This window comes from Mus caroli, unplaced genomic scaffold, assembly GCF_978045245.1.
Source record: "Mus caroli unplaced genomic scaffold, Mus_caroli_1 scaffold_6, whole genome shotgun sequence".
In the NCBI taxonomy this organism is placed as follows: domain Eukaryota; kingdom Metazoa; phylum Chordata; class Mammalia; order Rodentia; family Muridae; genus Mus; species Mus caroli.
Window position 1 is genome coordinate 92,089,675 of NW_028227261.1, and position 14,115 is coordinate 92,103,789.

Genomic DNA, 14,115 nt, shown 5'->3' on the forward strand with positions numbered 1-14,115 from the left:
TTGATCTTATCCATTCTAACTGGTATGAGGTGAAATCTCAGGGTTGTTTTGATTTTCATTTCCCTGATGACTAAGGATGTTGAACATTTCTTTCGGTGCTCCTCAGCCATTCAGTATTCCTCAGTTCAGAATTTTTTGTTTAGCTCTGTACCGCATTTTTAATAGGGTTCTTTAGTTCTATACCACTACTGGGCATATACCCAAAAGATGCTCCAACATATAACAAGGACACATGCTCCACTATGTTCATAGCAGCCTTATTTATAATAGCCAGAAGCTGGAAAAGACCCAGATGTCCTTCAACAGAGGAATGGATACAGAAAATGTGGTACATTTACACAATGTAGTACTACTCGGCTATTAAAAAAATTAATTCATGAAATTCTTAGGTAAACAGATGGAACTAGAAAATATCATCGGGGTGGAGGAAATAGGTGGGGAGAGGGGAACTGGATCTGATATGAAGCCCTGAGGGCCAGCAGAAAGAATGGAAATGGGCAACCTCAGTAAATAGGAGGTTTGGGGTACCCTCCAAAATGCACCAGAGACCTGGGAGGTGAGAGACTCTCAGAACTCAAAGGGAGTGATCTTAGATGAAATGCCAGACAGTAGGGAGAGGGAACTTATAGAACCCACCTCCAGCAGGAAGACAGGACATCAAGTGAGGGATGGGGTTGCCATCCCACAGTCACAGCTCTGACCCATAATTGTTCCTGTCTGAAAGAATTACAGGGATGGAAATGGAGAGGAGCCTGAGGAAAAGAAGGTCCAGCAACAGGACAAACTGGAATCCAGATCAAGGGGAAGGCCCAAGGCCTGACACTATTACTGATGCTATAAAGCGCTCACAAAAAGGGTTCTATCATGACTGCCCACCGAAAAACCCAGCAAGCAGCTGAACGAGTCAGATGCAGATGTTTGCACCCAACCAATGGACAGAAGCAGTTGACCCCTGTTGTTGAATTAGGGAAGGCTGAAAGAAGCTGAGGAGAAGGGCCATCCTGTTGGAGGACCAGCAGTCTCAATTAATCTGGAACCCCGAGATCTCTCAAACACTGGACCACCAAACAGACAGCATACACCAGCTGTTATGAGGACCCCAACACACATACAGTAGAGGACTTCCAGGTCTGTGTTCATTCAGAGATGATGCACCTAACTCTCAAGAGACTGGAGGCCCCAGGGAGTTTAGAGGTCAGGTGGGGAGGGAGGGGTGGGATGTGGAACAGTTGAAGGGTAAATCAGGGGTGGGGGAATAAACTATGGAGTATAAAAAATAAATTAATTTTAAAAATAATTTAATATAAATAAAGAAAATATCATCCTGAGTGAGGTAACACAATCACAATCACAAAAGAACACACATGTTAGGCACTCATTGATAAGTGGATATAAGCCCAAAAGCTCAGAATACCCAATATACAATTAACAGACCACATGAAGCTCAAGAAGAAGGAAGATCAAAGTGTGGATGCTTCAGTCCTTAGAAGGAGGAACAAAATACTCAAGGGAGGAAATCTGGAGACAAAGTGTTGATCCAGAGACTGCCCCACCTGGGGATCTATCCCATATATAGACACCAAATCCAGACACTACTGCAGATGCCAAGAAGTGCTTGCTGACAGGAGCCTGATATAGCTGTCTCCTGCCTGAGAGGCTCTGTCTGAGTCTGACAAATACAGAGGTAGATGCTCACAGCCAACTATTGGACTGAGCACGAGGTCCCCAATGGAGGAGAAAGCACTGAAGGAACTGAAAGGGATTGTAACCCATAGGAAGAACAACAATATCAACCAACCAGAACCCTCAGAGCTTCCAGGGACTAAACCACCAACCAAAGAGTACACATGGAAGGACCCATGGTTCCAGCCGCATATGTAGCAGAGAATAGCCTTGTTGGATATCAATGGGAGGAGAAGCCCTTGGTCCTAGGAAGGCTCGATGCCCCAGTGTAGGGTAATGCCAGAGCAGGGAGGTGGGGTTGGGTAGGTGGTTCAGGAGCCTCATAGAAGGAGGGAGAGGGAGGGTGGGTTAGGGGGTTTCTGGGGGGAAAACCGAGAAAGGGGATAACACTTGAAATGTAAATAAATAAAATATCCAATAAAAAAAAGGAAAAAAGAAACCAGAGACTTGAATAGACCAATGACTCATTGCAGTGAACATTTGCAAGTGAAGATGTGTAGATACAGGGATACACTGTGGGATGCGTGTATGATATACTACAGCTTCCACAATGAGATGTTTTCTATGCTTTGGTTTTGTTGTTGTTATTGTTTGTGTGTGTATTTTATTGGAGGGGGAGTTTGCAAGGTCAAAGGTCAGATATGAGGGGCTAGGGAGATGAAAGGGACTGCGGTGCATGGTGTGAAACTCACAAAGAATCAATAAAAAGGTTTATAAAAAGATGTTTAGGTCATAGCATCTTTATTTGTGACAGTTAAAAACTGGATTCTATGCAAATACCTTTCAGTGAGCATGGGCTCCCAAAGACCTGTGGTCCATCGTTACTCAACAACGGAACAGTTAACCATCACTAAAGCGAGCTCAGACTGAAGGGGATCATGAGGAGAGTGTGCTGAGTAATAAACGCCAACCTCAAGTTTGTACAAGCACACAGCACATTTCCATTCATGTCACAAGTATGAACTGACACAATGTGAGAATGGAAAGCCGGTTCCTAGGGAAAGAGTGAGTGTGAGAGAGCAAAGGGGGAGCACAGAGGGCCCTCCTAACTCAATATATGGTCTATGGGTGACACAGGAAACTGTACTTTTGATCAACTTGAAAGCCAATATCGACAACACACACACACACACACACACACGAGAACATGTTAACTATGAGCTTTACATAAGCCCTGTGGGTCATACCAGTGTTATTTTCCTGCTTCAGATCTGGCAGGAAGGATACAGGAAGAGCTGAGGGGAGTTGCCATGGATCTTCTCTATACATTGCTTTGCAAGTTCCTATCGACATCATGTTGTCACAAAATAAAGAGGTTTTTATCATTATTGCATTTGTCCAGGAAGGTACACACAGAAGTCAGAAGATAACTTGTGGGAATGGGCTCTCTCCTTCCACCACATAGAGCCTGAGGATCTAAGTCAGGTCACCAGGCTTGGAGGCTCGGGAGTCGGGAGTGGGAGGCTCGGGGCAGGAGCCTTTTCCCACTGATCCATACCACCAAAATAAAGGTTGTTTTTTGTTGTAGTTATTGTTGTTGCTTTGTTTTATTTTTTCCAAACCTGAACTTATCCTCATCCAAAATTTGTTCCTCTTTCCAAATTTCCTGATTTCACAGCCACAGATATAAAAGACATGGAGGTTAAAAAAAAAAAAAAGACATGGAGGTGTCAGCTCAGGCTCTGCCTTGTCCTATCCCGAGCTTTTGTCCCCGCCGGCAAGAACACACTCAGGACAACCGGAATCTTCTGCAGCAAAGCTTTATTGCTTACTTCTCAGGAAGATCTCGACCCCAGAAAATGGAGTCCGTTATATAGCACTCAGCCATGACGTTTCAGCACCTGATGTGGCGTGACAGCTCTTGATTCGTTGCTCGCTCATCACACCACTATTACACCCCGAGAATGGGAGTGACTAGGAGTGAGTTCACTCTCGCACTTGCGCACAAGGCTTGTTTACTAGTTTGTCACAGCGGAGGCCAGCGCCATCTTATAATGGTGATTGCTCGCGGCACGCGCACGGCTCTCCACAGCGATTGCTCGCTGCACGCTGCACGCTGCACGGCTTTCCACATCTCCCCCTTTTTATTTTATTAAATTGAGGCTGGACTAGGTCTGTGTAATTATGCCCATCCGCTGTGGCTCCTGTCTTAGGTCGTTCCTCCAATGTCACAGCCTTTTCCTGTCATAGGGTAACCCTATCGCCACTGGGCCCCGTGTCTTAGGATGATCTGTGCATGAGGAAAGTTGCCCGTCCCTGGATACCGCAGTGCTATGTGACAGTAACTACTAAATGACCTAGGGCGAACTCTACAAAAGAGGCCAGCCACCAATGTCAACTAATTTTTGAGCATAGATAGCCAGATTTCGGGGGAGGCGCCTTGCTCAATGGCAGCAAGTGCTTGAGCTATCACAACCTTGTCACGTGTTTGTTGGGTTCTGAGCTTGCAAACCAACCAGAGCATGAACACAAGTCCACAGCAGGTGGCAACGCCAAATAAACCCACCCCCACCCATTCCTTAAAATAAGAAAATGCAGATGAAATCCAGGAGGAGAGGCCCTCTGTCAATGACAGGTCCACTCGCATTGAGTTGATCTTTAAAACTGCCACCCTCAGGGCCTCAAGAGTCTCATCGAATCCCTCAGACCAATTTCCTGCAAGATACAAGGAAAGCTGTCTAGACAGATTAGCTGCATAAGTAAAATTTTCATATTGGACACTGGTAATACACAGGGCTTCCAGTTTTCTTTCACAACCCAACTGGGCCATCTGGTATAGAACTCCTATCTGTTCTTCTGCCAAGTCAAGGCGCTGATTCAATATCATCAGCCCTCCCTTTAACTTGGTACTAGCAGAAGTTTGGACAGTGATGGCATCAGCCAGATCTGCTGAAAGCTGATTTAATTTTGTGCCTGATTGAACCGTACTAACCATAGCATACCCTGCAGCTGTAGCAGCAGCTGCACTGGCTGAAATTGCTATGATCACGGCAGCAGTAATTCCAAAATCTCTTTTTTGTCGAAACAGGGACAAGGTGGAGGGTGTTTCCACCGGAACCGGGATCCAACGTGGGATCCGTGCTACCATGGCACGGGTGTTCTTTGTTATGTCCCAACATTGAGAAATCCAACAAGAATCATTGGAACAGACTTCAAATGAATCATTTGAAAGAATAAACAAGAAAGGGGGGTAAACACAGACTGGGGTAGATGGATAATTAATGTGGTTTACCAAAGTTTTATTGAACCCAGTGATCTCTACACTGGTATTAGTATATCCATAAGAATCCTGGGAGGCAGCATGTATTCCCCAATACTGAGCAAATCTTGAGATGCCATTAAAAGAAGCCTTTCCAACTGCTCCTCCCTGGATAAAGATCAAAGGATTGAGTTCTGTACAACTGCCATTGACTCCACAAAGCACCCACTTGTGAAAGGGATGCATTCTAAAGTCCTGTATGAAAAGTCCCTTTTTCATAACAAATTCCTTCTCTGGGTCATCTATCATGTTGGGAGAAAAGGAAAAGGTTTTACTCTGATCTGCCCAACGAGTGATGGAGGATTTAAATCAGACCAAGGCAATATCAGCCCTTCATCTTCCAAGCTACAATGAGGGGCTATTTTTGGTTGGTGGGGACGTTCTTTGTCTGAAAAGTTAGGTGGTAGAAATGTACCATTAACCCAAATTGCCTCCTGCCAAAAGGTCCGATTTGTAAAGGTTATATCTGCATTGGAAGTATCTTGGGTTGTGCTTACCCAACCTCCTCGGTGCTCATTAAACTTCCCCAAAGCTCGAGCTGTGAGGTTGATACATTTTCCTGGTCCATTCATTTGAAAACATAAAGAACCCTGTTCTAATAAAGAGCGATTTTCCCCTAATGGTGCTCGGGTGGGATCATAGGGTAGATATGGCAAATCTAATGTTTTATTAGTAGTAAAGAATTTTGGAAAAACTATAGCATTATGGCGAACTGGCATTGGTTTAGGGAAAGTCGAGAGAATGGCCCATCTCTGTTCGCCCCTCATACTAGGAACCTGAGACAAGTTCAGCATTGTCAGGATCAGGAGCAGTCCTCGGGAGGTCTGCATCTTCTGCATCATCCTTGATGAATATCTTGCGGGTGAGTCGTTCCGGCAGCCAAAATGGGTTGTCTTCACTCTGTGGAAAAACACAAACAGCTCCCCTGGATCTTATCAAAATAGGATCCGGGCCTTTCCACAGACCAGTTAAGACATCCTTCCATTTGACCATTTCTTTTGGTCTATCAGGGTCTGAGCTATGTCGATCAGATGCAGAGCGACCTTGCTCGTCAAGATTCAAAAAATTGAGTGTAAAGAGTGCCATAGATACAGCTACTCTTGGCACTGAGGGCAGAGTCTCATCAACTCCCCTTTTTTGTTTTATGAGATAAGACTTAAGTGTACGGTGAGCACGTTCCACAATGCCTTGTCCTTGAGGATTATAAGGAAGGCCAGTCAAGTGAGTGACATCCATTTGATGACAAAATTGCTGAAATTTAGTAGAGGTATATGCTGGCCCATTATCAGTTTTAAGAATTGTGGGCTTGCCCCAAGCACTCCATGCTTCTAAACAGTGCTGTATAACATGAGAGGCTTTCTCACCTGTTAAAGGTGTAGCAAACATAACACCAGAGCAGGTGTCAATGGAAACATGTAAATATTGATTTCTTCCAAAGGAGGAAATATGAGTGACATCCATTTGCCAGACCTGTAATGGTCTGATGCCTCGGGGGTTTACCCCTACATGAGGAGTAGGCAGAAATTGACAACAGTTTTGACATTGGGTGACAATGTCACGAGCTTCTTTCCTAGTTAAAGTGAAACGGCGGCGTAATGTTTCAGCCGTCACGTGGAAGCGTTTATGAAACTCCCTTGCAGCCTCTGACTGCGAGGACAGAGCAGCAGCCACTATTCTAGTAGCTTTGTCTGCCAAGTCATTTCCATGAGACATGGGGCCAGGAAGGCCAGAATGAGCCCTAACATGAGTAATATACACAAGATGTCTTCTATGTAACAAGGCTGACTGAATTTGCTGAAAAATGTGAGCAAGCTTGCTAGAGGGTCTAATTAAGCCAGCAACTTCAAGCATATTAACTGCATTGACCACATATGAAGAGTCAGATACAATATTGAGCGGTCCCGGAAAAGTTTCAAGGACTTCTAGAACTACCAAACACTCTACAATCTGGGGTGATGTCTCATTATATTGTTTAGATGTTACTTGGCCATTTACTACATATGCACCTATGCCAGATTTGGATCCATCTGTATACACCACTACCCCATCCGGAAGTGGGTGTTTGGCTGTTATTACTGGAAACACTATGGCTTGGCTTAAGGCAAATTGTAAAATTGGATGTTTTGGATAATGATTATCAATTTGTCCTGAATAAGAGGCAACCAAGACTGCCCAATCGTTAGTTGTTGCTGCCAGGGTTTGAACTTGAGCAGAAGTATAAGGTACGATTAGCATATGAGGTTCTTTCCCAAAATAAGTAATAGCTGCTTTTATCCCCCTAAGTGCAAGTTGAGCAATTGCATTAGGATACCACTCAATGATTTTTGCAGGGGAAGCATTAGGATGGACCCACAATAAGGGTCCTTTTTGCCACAAGACTGCTGTTGGTAACTGTGCAGTTTTTAATATGCACAATTCAAATGATTTTGACTCCTCAATGCATTGTAATTGAGCATCTTGTAAGGCCTTTTCTATCGTTTGTAAAGCTTGACATGCAGCTGGGGTAAGTGCTCTGTGGGAGGAGATGTGGGTATCTCCCTCTAATATGTCAAATAAGGGCTTTAATTCTGCTGATGGAATTTTCAAAAATGGTCTTAGCCAATTAATATCTCCTAGCAATTTTTGGAAATCATTCAAGGTATGTAGTTGATCTTTGCGAATCTCTAATTTTTGAGGAACAATTTTGTCAGGATAAATGAGTGACCCTAGGAAGGCTCCCATTTGAGCAACTTGCACCTTTTCAGTGGCCACCTGCAATCCCCATTGCCCTAACGTTTTTATTAATATAGGGTATGCATCTTGCAATAACTGTGAATTTTTATGGCAAATCAAAATGTCATCCATATAAATTATCACCTGTAATGATGGAAAATGCTCTCTAACTGACTTAAGTGCCAATTGCACATACAGTTGACACATGGTGGGGCTATTCGCCATCCCCTGAGGTAGGACCTTCCATTGGTATCTTTGATCCGGTTCTAAATGATTAATGGCTGGGATGGTAAATGCAAATCTTTGCCTATCTTGAGGGCATAAAGGTATAGAGAAAAAGCAATCTTTAATATCTATAATTATAATTTCCCAATTTTTGGGTAAGGCAGAAAGTAATGGTAGCCCTCCAAGCTCACGGCAAACCTTCAACCAGTCCTGCAGTCCCTTGCTCTTTCTAGGTGTAATAGCCGCCCTGCATTCCTGGGTAGCCTGTTCATAGATCAACTGTTCAATTAAAGGCATAGCTGTTTCTGGATCCCCAAAAATTCTCCCTGCCGCTTCTGTCATTCTAGCCACAAAATCTGAGAATGACTCCTGTGCGCCCTGGGTGATCTTTGTCAAATGCCCACTTGCCTCTCCCTTCTTAGAGAGTGCCTTCCATGCCTTAACTGCAGCAGCTGAGATCTGAGCATAAGCTCCCCAATGGTAATTTGTCTGGTTATTAGCGTGTTGTCCCTGACCTGTAAGCAACTCAAAAGTCCATGTTCCTTGGTCCCCTTCAACATTGGCATTGGCCCTTGCCTGTGCTTGGCAGGAGTCTTGCCACAAAGCTTTCCATTCTAAATACATTCCCATGTTAGGAGATGCGGCTTTTACTACAGTCATCCAATCGCCGGGGGTCATTGCCAGAGTAGCAAGCCTTTCGACTTGGGCTACAGTAAAGTTGGCACTGACTCCATAGTTACGAACTGACTCTGCTAATTCTTTAATCTGTATATACTCCACTGGGGCATGAACGCGTCCACCCTCTGCGCCTTCGAAGACTGGGAACGCTTGCTGCACTTTTCTCTGTTCCTCTTTTGAAATGAATGAGTCTGATTGATACCTCTGCACGTAGGGCGGAGGTGTACTAGGACCCAGAGGTTGCGGATCTGAAGATCGCATAGTGATTTGACATTTGTCTCTAGCTACTTTTGCTTTCTTTATGTTATTCTGTAACTGATTAGCTTGTCTTTCATCTGGCTGGTATCTTTCTTCCTCTAAGTCTGTCTCCTCAGAGGAGCTAAGTTCCTTATCCAATTCTGAGCTACTGACAGCTAGTGCCTTAAACTCATCTAATGGCGGGTAGAGGCTCCTTTCCTTATGTGCCTCTCCAGTTCTTTCTCTCTTCTTCTCTCCCTTTACATCCCTTTTTCTAATCTCTCCCAAGGCATTCTTTCCTTTGTATCTCTTTTCCTCGGGCTCAAGGCCCGTGGAAAGGCCTAAATTCTTCGGTGCACCTTGTTTCGTCCCAACTTTCAATCTCTCTCCCCACTCTGCCTCTGATAGACTGTCTTGAATTTCGTCCAAAATCTTCTGCCCTGCTTCTACCATCTGCTCACAATCCTCATCTGTTAAGCACGATCTCACCAATTTCCATAACGGCATGACCCCTGCTTTAAGTTTGCCGTTCTGCTGTTCCCTAACTAGATCTCCTTTCAGTTTATCCCAAGAAGTGACAGTTAATGAACCTGAGCAAGCATACCATGGTGCCACCCGGTCTACCTCCCTGACAAATGCCTCTATACTCTTAGTGGCGATTTTTAGGCCACACTGCTTCAGGACTGACCTTAACGCCACTACTACAGAGTGAGAAATTCCCATTCTGCCGCTATCCAGTCCTGACCGTGACTGAAACTAATCACTGTCCAGGCACTGTCCAAGTGCTGTCCGAGCCTGACTGCGACTGGGAACCAGTCAGCAGTTCCAGTGGTGAAGCAAAACGAAACTGAAAGGGAAAGTGCGATCGCCGTGCAAACAATCAAAAGGGCATCTAACTCTGGAGAAATTTCAAGACAATACTTACCTTGCAGAGCTGTAGTGTCCCGCAGTTCTGATTCCGCCCCGCGAACGAGGGATCTTCCTTGCGCCGGTGTGATGGTAGTTCCCGGGTCTTCGGCGCCACTTATCCCGAGCTTTTGTCCCCGCCGGCAAGAACACACTCAGGACAACCGGAATCTTCTGCAGCAAAGCTTTATTGCTTACTTCTCAGGAAGATCTCGACCCCAGAAAATGGAGTCCGTTATATAGCACTCAGCCATGACGTTTCAGCACCTGATGTGGCGTGACAGCTCTTGATTCGTTGCTCGCTCATCACACCACTATTACACCCCGAGAATGGGAGTGACTAGGAGTGAGTTCACTCTCGCACTTGCGCACAAGGCTTGTTTACTAGTTTGTCACAGCGGAGGCCAGCGCCATCTTATAATGGTGATTGCTCGCGGCACGCGCACGGCTCTCCACAGCGATTGCTCGCTGCACGCTGCACGCTGCATGCTGCACGGCTTTCCACATTGTCCCTCACTCACAGGACGATTAATAGTATCAACTTATCTGGATTTAGAGTCACCTAAGAAACAAACCTCTAGGCAAGTCTGTGAAGATGGTTTTAAGCTGAGTTAATGAGGTGGAAAGATCCATGGGAAATATGATTGGCACCAATCCATGGGTTCAAATCCTGAACTACATAAAAAGGAGAAAATGGGCTAAGCACCAGAATCTCTATCTATTTCTCTCTCTCTCTCTCTCTCTCTCTCTCTCTCTCTCTCTCTCTCTCTCTCTCTCTCTCTCTCCCTCTCTCTCTTTCTCCCTCCCTCCCTCCCTCCCTCCTTCCTAACTGGATACCATATGAACAGCTGCCTCTATCTCATAACCCATGCCTTCCCCACCATGGTGGGTCTGAGTGTCAAACCATTATAAACCAAAATAAACCTTCCTTTCACTAAATTTATTTTTTCAAGTTCTTGGTCACAGCAATGAGAAAAGTAACTAGCACTGATCTCAGCATCAAATAATACTGATACAGCAATAGCAACAACACTCACTGAGTGTGTCTCCTCTCCCAGGAGCTCTATTTACAGGCTTCCAGGACTGGTCTAACTTGTCCCTCAAATCAGCTCTACTAATTATTCCCACTGTAAACATCAGGAAACTGAAGATCAGAAGGGTTTATGGTTAAGACCAAAGTCGAACAGTAACTTAGGATAATAAACTTCCTAACCATGTGATCTGTCCCCAGACCTGACTCATCCTAACCCCAGTAACTTAGTTCAAGATTTCACAGCTCACTGCCTGAACCAGACCAATACAGGAAACTTCTGGCTAATCTTCTCACTCCAGACCCAAGGAGAGGGAAACAGCCTTATCAGACATCCTTGAACAGTAAATCACCCCAAACAGAAGGCAAAGTCTTAGTTCCCAGGCATAAAGGGATTCCCCCATCAGTATTCTCACCCACTTGAATATATAAACAGTGTAGTGCATGAATCATGAAGTACCTGCTTACAAGGATTCAAAGACTGTCCGCATTTACAGCTCCATGTTGAATGAAACTGTTTGGAAACGTGACTCTCCTTACTCTCTGTCCTCAAACAATCTCACTCAACTGCTTCATGAGCTCTTTAAGATCAGAGTTCACAGTTTCCACAAACAGGGATTTCCAAGAGTAAGCTATCTTCAAGTCTGACTCTTGGGGAATTCTGGTTGTAAGCTCATGTTTAATGCTGTTCATGCAAGGCTCATCTAAAGGATGCCTCCATGACAACGGGAAAGCGAAGGATCCTCTGAAAACCATTTGGACAAGTGCTCAAAGTAGCAAGAGGCCATACAGGTGTTGGAGAGGGTTAATCAATAATGAGGGCAAAGAGGTGTGGAGAGAGGAGAGGGTGTTGGGAGAGTGGATAGCAGAAACTTGGGAAGAAAACCACTTTGAGGACCAACTTCTTTGTGACTGGATTTGAGAAAATTCATACCCAGGACTCTCAACATAACCAGAAGTCCATGCCTGGGGAAGTGACAAGGCTTAGGGAAGACCCTAGTGCCATTGATTTACTCAGCAGATGTGCTGTCAAACTGCCTTCTAAATATTTATATTGATGCCTACTGACTATTGTTGCTCTGAACCTTAGCCAGGGAAACGTCTTGTTGTATAATAATTAATGTAGAGGCTCATACTACATCAAAATGCTCAGAATACAGGAAGACTGAGTTCTGAACCCTGTATAAGACATCTGTATCACCCATCCCAAGGCTAGGAGAAGGATCATCATGGGAAAAGGAGGAAAGCTTAACAAGTTTCAGATAGTGGATACAGCACTATAAAATGCTGTCTCCTGGACAGGATACATTCATTCACTCATAAACTCACGGGAACTGTGGTTATCTATACAAGGTCCTTGACATTCTGTCACGGATGAGGGAGAGGCTCCAGAGGCACTCCCTGAGCAGCCATTGGCAGTGAACGGCTACCAAGGATGGAGGAGTCATTTTCTTCAATGCAATAGCCACTTGTTAATAAATAACCCCCAATCCTTGCTCATAGAAACAACCTTAATCAAACTCAGTAAGTCACAAAAACTAAAAGAAAGGGGTGAAGGGAAAGCCATGAAAGCAGGATGGGGACTCTGAGAGGGAAGGGGGGGTCCTTATGAGTAGGATGATAATGAGGGGTAGATGTGATCAAGAATCCATTATGTACATTATCAAATGGCAAAAATAAAATAAAAGTATAAAACTATTCTGTAAGCCAATGGATTTCAATACTGTCTGAAGAATTTTCAAACCTACTAGTGCCTGGATTCCACACTCCCAACACACACACACACACACACACACACACACACACACACACAGAGAGAGAGAGAGAGAGAGAGAGAGAGAGAGAGGGAGGGAGGGAGGGAGGGAGGGAGAGGGAGAGGGGGAGGGGGAGAGGGGGAGGGGGAGGGGGAGGGGGAGGGGGAGAGGGAGAGGGAGAGGGAGAGGGAGAGGGAGAGGGAGAGGGAGAGGGAGAGGGAGAGAGAGAGAGAGAGAGAGAGAGAGAGAGAGAGAGAGAGAGAGAGAGATCTACTAAGCTGGGAGCTAGAACTGGCATTTTCTAAAGCTTCTTTGAGCATTTCAGAAGCAGCCTAGAGTTGAGAGCCATCATGTGGGTACATCATGTGATTCCCACATTGTAATTCAGCACCATTTTTAGTGTGTAAGTGTTTGCATGTAGAGTCCAGCGGACACCAGGCATCCTCAGCCTCATCTTCAGGAACAGCATCTACCTAGCTTTCGTTATCATTATCGTTGCTGTTTGTTTTCATTTGATTACCTCTTTTGAGACAGGGTCTCACTAGGTAGACCAGGCTGGCCTTGAACACAAAGATTCCCCTGCCTCTCAGAGTCCTAGGGTTAAAGGCATGTGCCATTATATTCAGTTTATCATTACATTTGAGACAAGGTCTCTACTAGCCTGTAGCACACCAATTAGGCTAGACTAATCAGCCAGCAAGCTCTTTCTTCACCTCCAGTACTGGGATTAAAAAATGCACAACCACACCCAGAATTCTTTTCAAAGTAAATCGACTTACTTTGGGTTAAAAAGTTCCAATACTAAGGGTTTTTTTCTAGGCAACAAATGACTGTTGAGGGAGAATTAGCCTCCCCTAGAGAGAGCCCTTAATTGTTAATCCAATGCAAGATGGTCAGCCCTGAAACCATATATACACAAACATCAAAAAAAGAATAGACTCAGCATATAGTATGTATATATTTGTGCATACTTACACATATAGCAACATATTGCATAAGTCCTAGGAATTGAACTCAGATCCTCATGCATGCACAGCAGGCATTTTATCAACTGAGCCATCTCCCCAGCCCCAACTTAATACATCCTGATTACACAAAAAAAATCACCAGGAAAGCTTTGAAATCATACTAGTACCCAGTCTCTAGAGTCCCTGAGATTCTGACTTGTTTAGGAATGGACCCCAGACAGTCCAAGTTTCAACAACAGTACAAGGGAAGATGATTGGCAGCCAGACCCAAGACTCTTCAGTGCTCCTATGAAGAAGCAGTGAGTGCTGCTTGCCACTGGTGCTTTTAAAGATTGCTTAACCCCCATCACCCACCAGCACATAAGTCCAGCACTGGCTTCCATTTGTTTCCATCTTCTGTTATACCATAACCTCTACATGCATCCAAAGACAATGCTGATAGAGGGGTTTCACCTAACGTGACTCCCCCAAATAGCACCAAGATGTTCCAAGTGGGGAACTGAAAGCCCACCCCATAGGGTGAGGAAATTTCTAGGAATCCATCAGGAATCAATTCCTCTTTTTCTGGAAGATGGGTTGGGAAGAAATGTCACTTGTTTTTACACATTGCCACCACTCCCCTTCTGTGGAGTTGTTACTATAGCATCCAGGCACCTGCCCAGT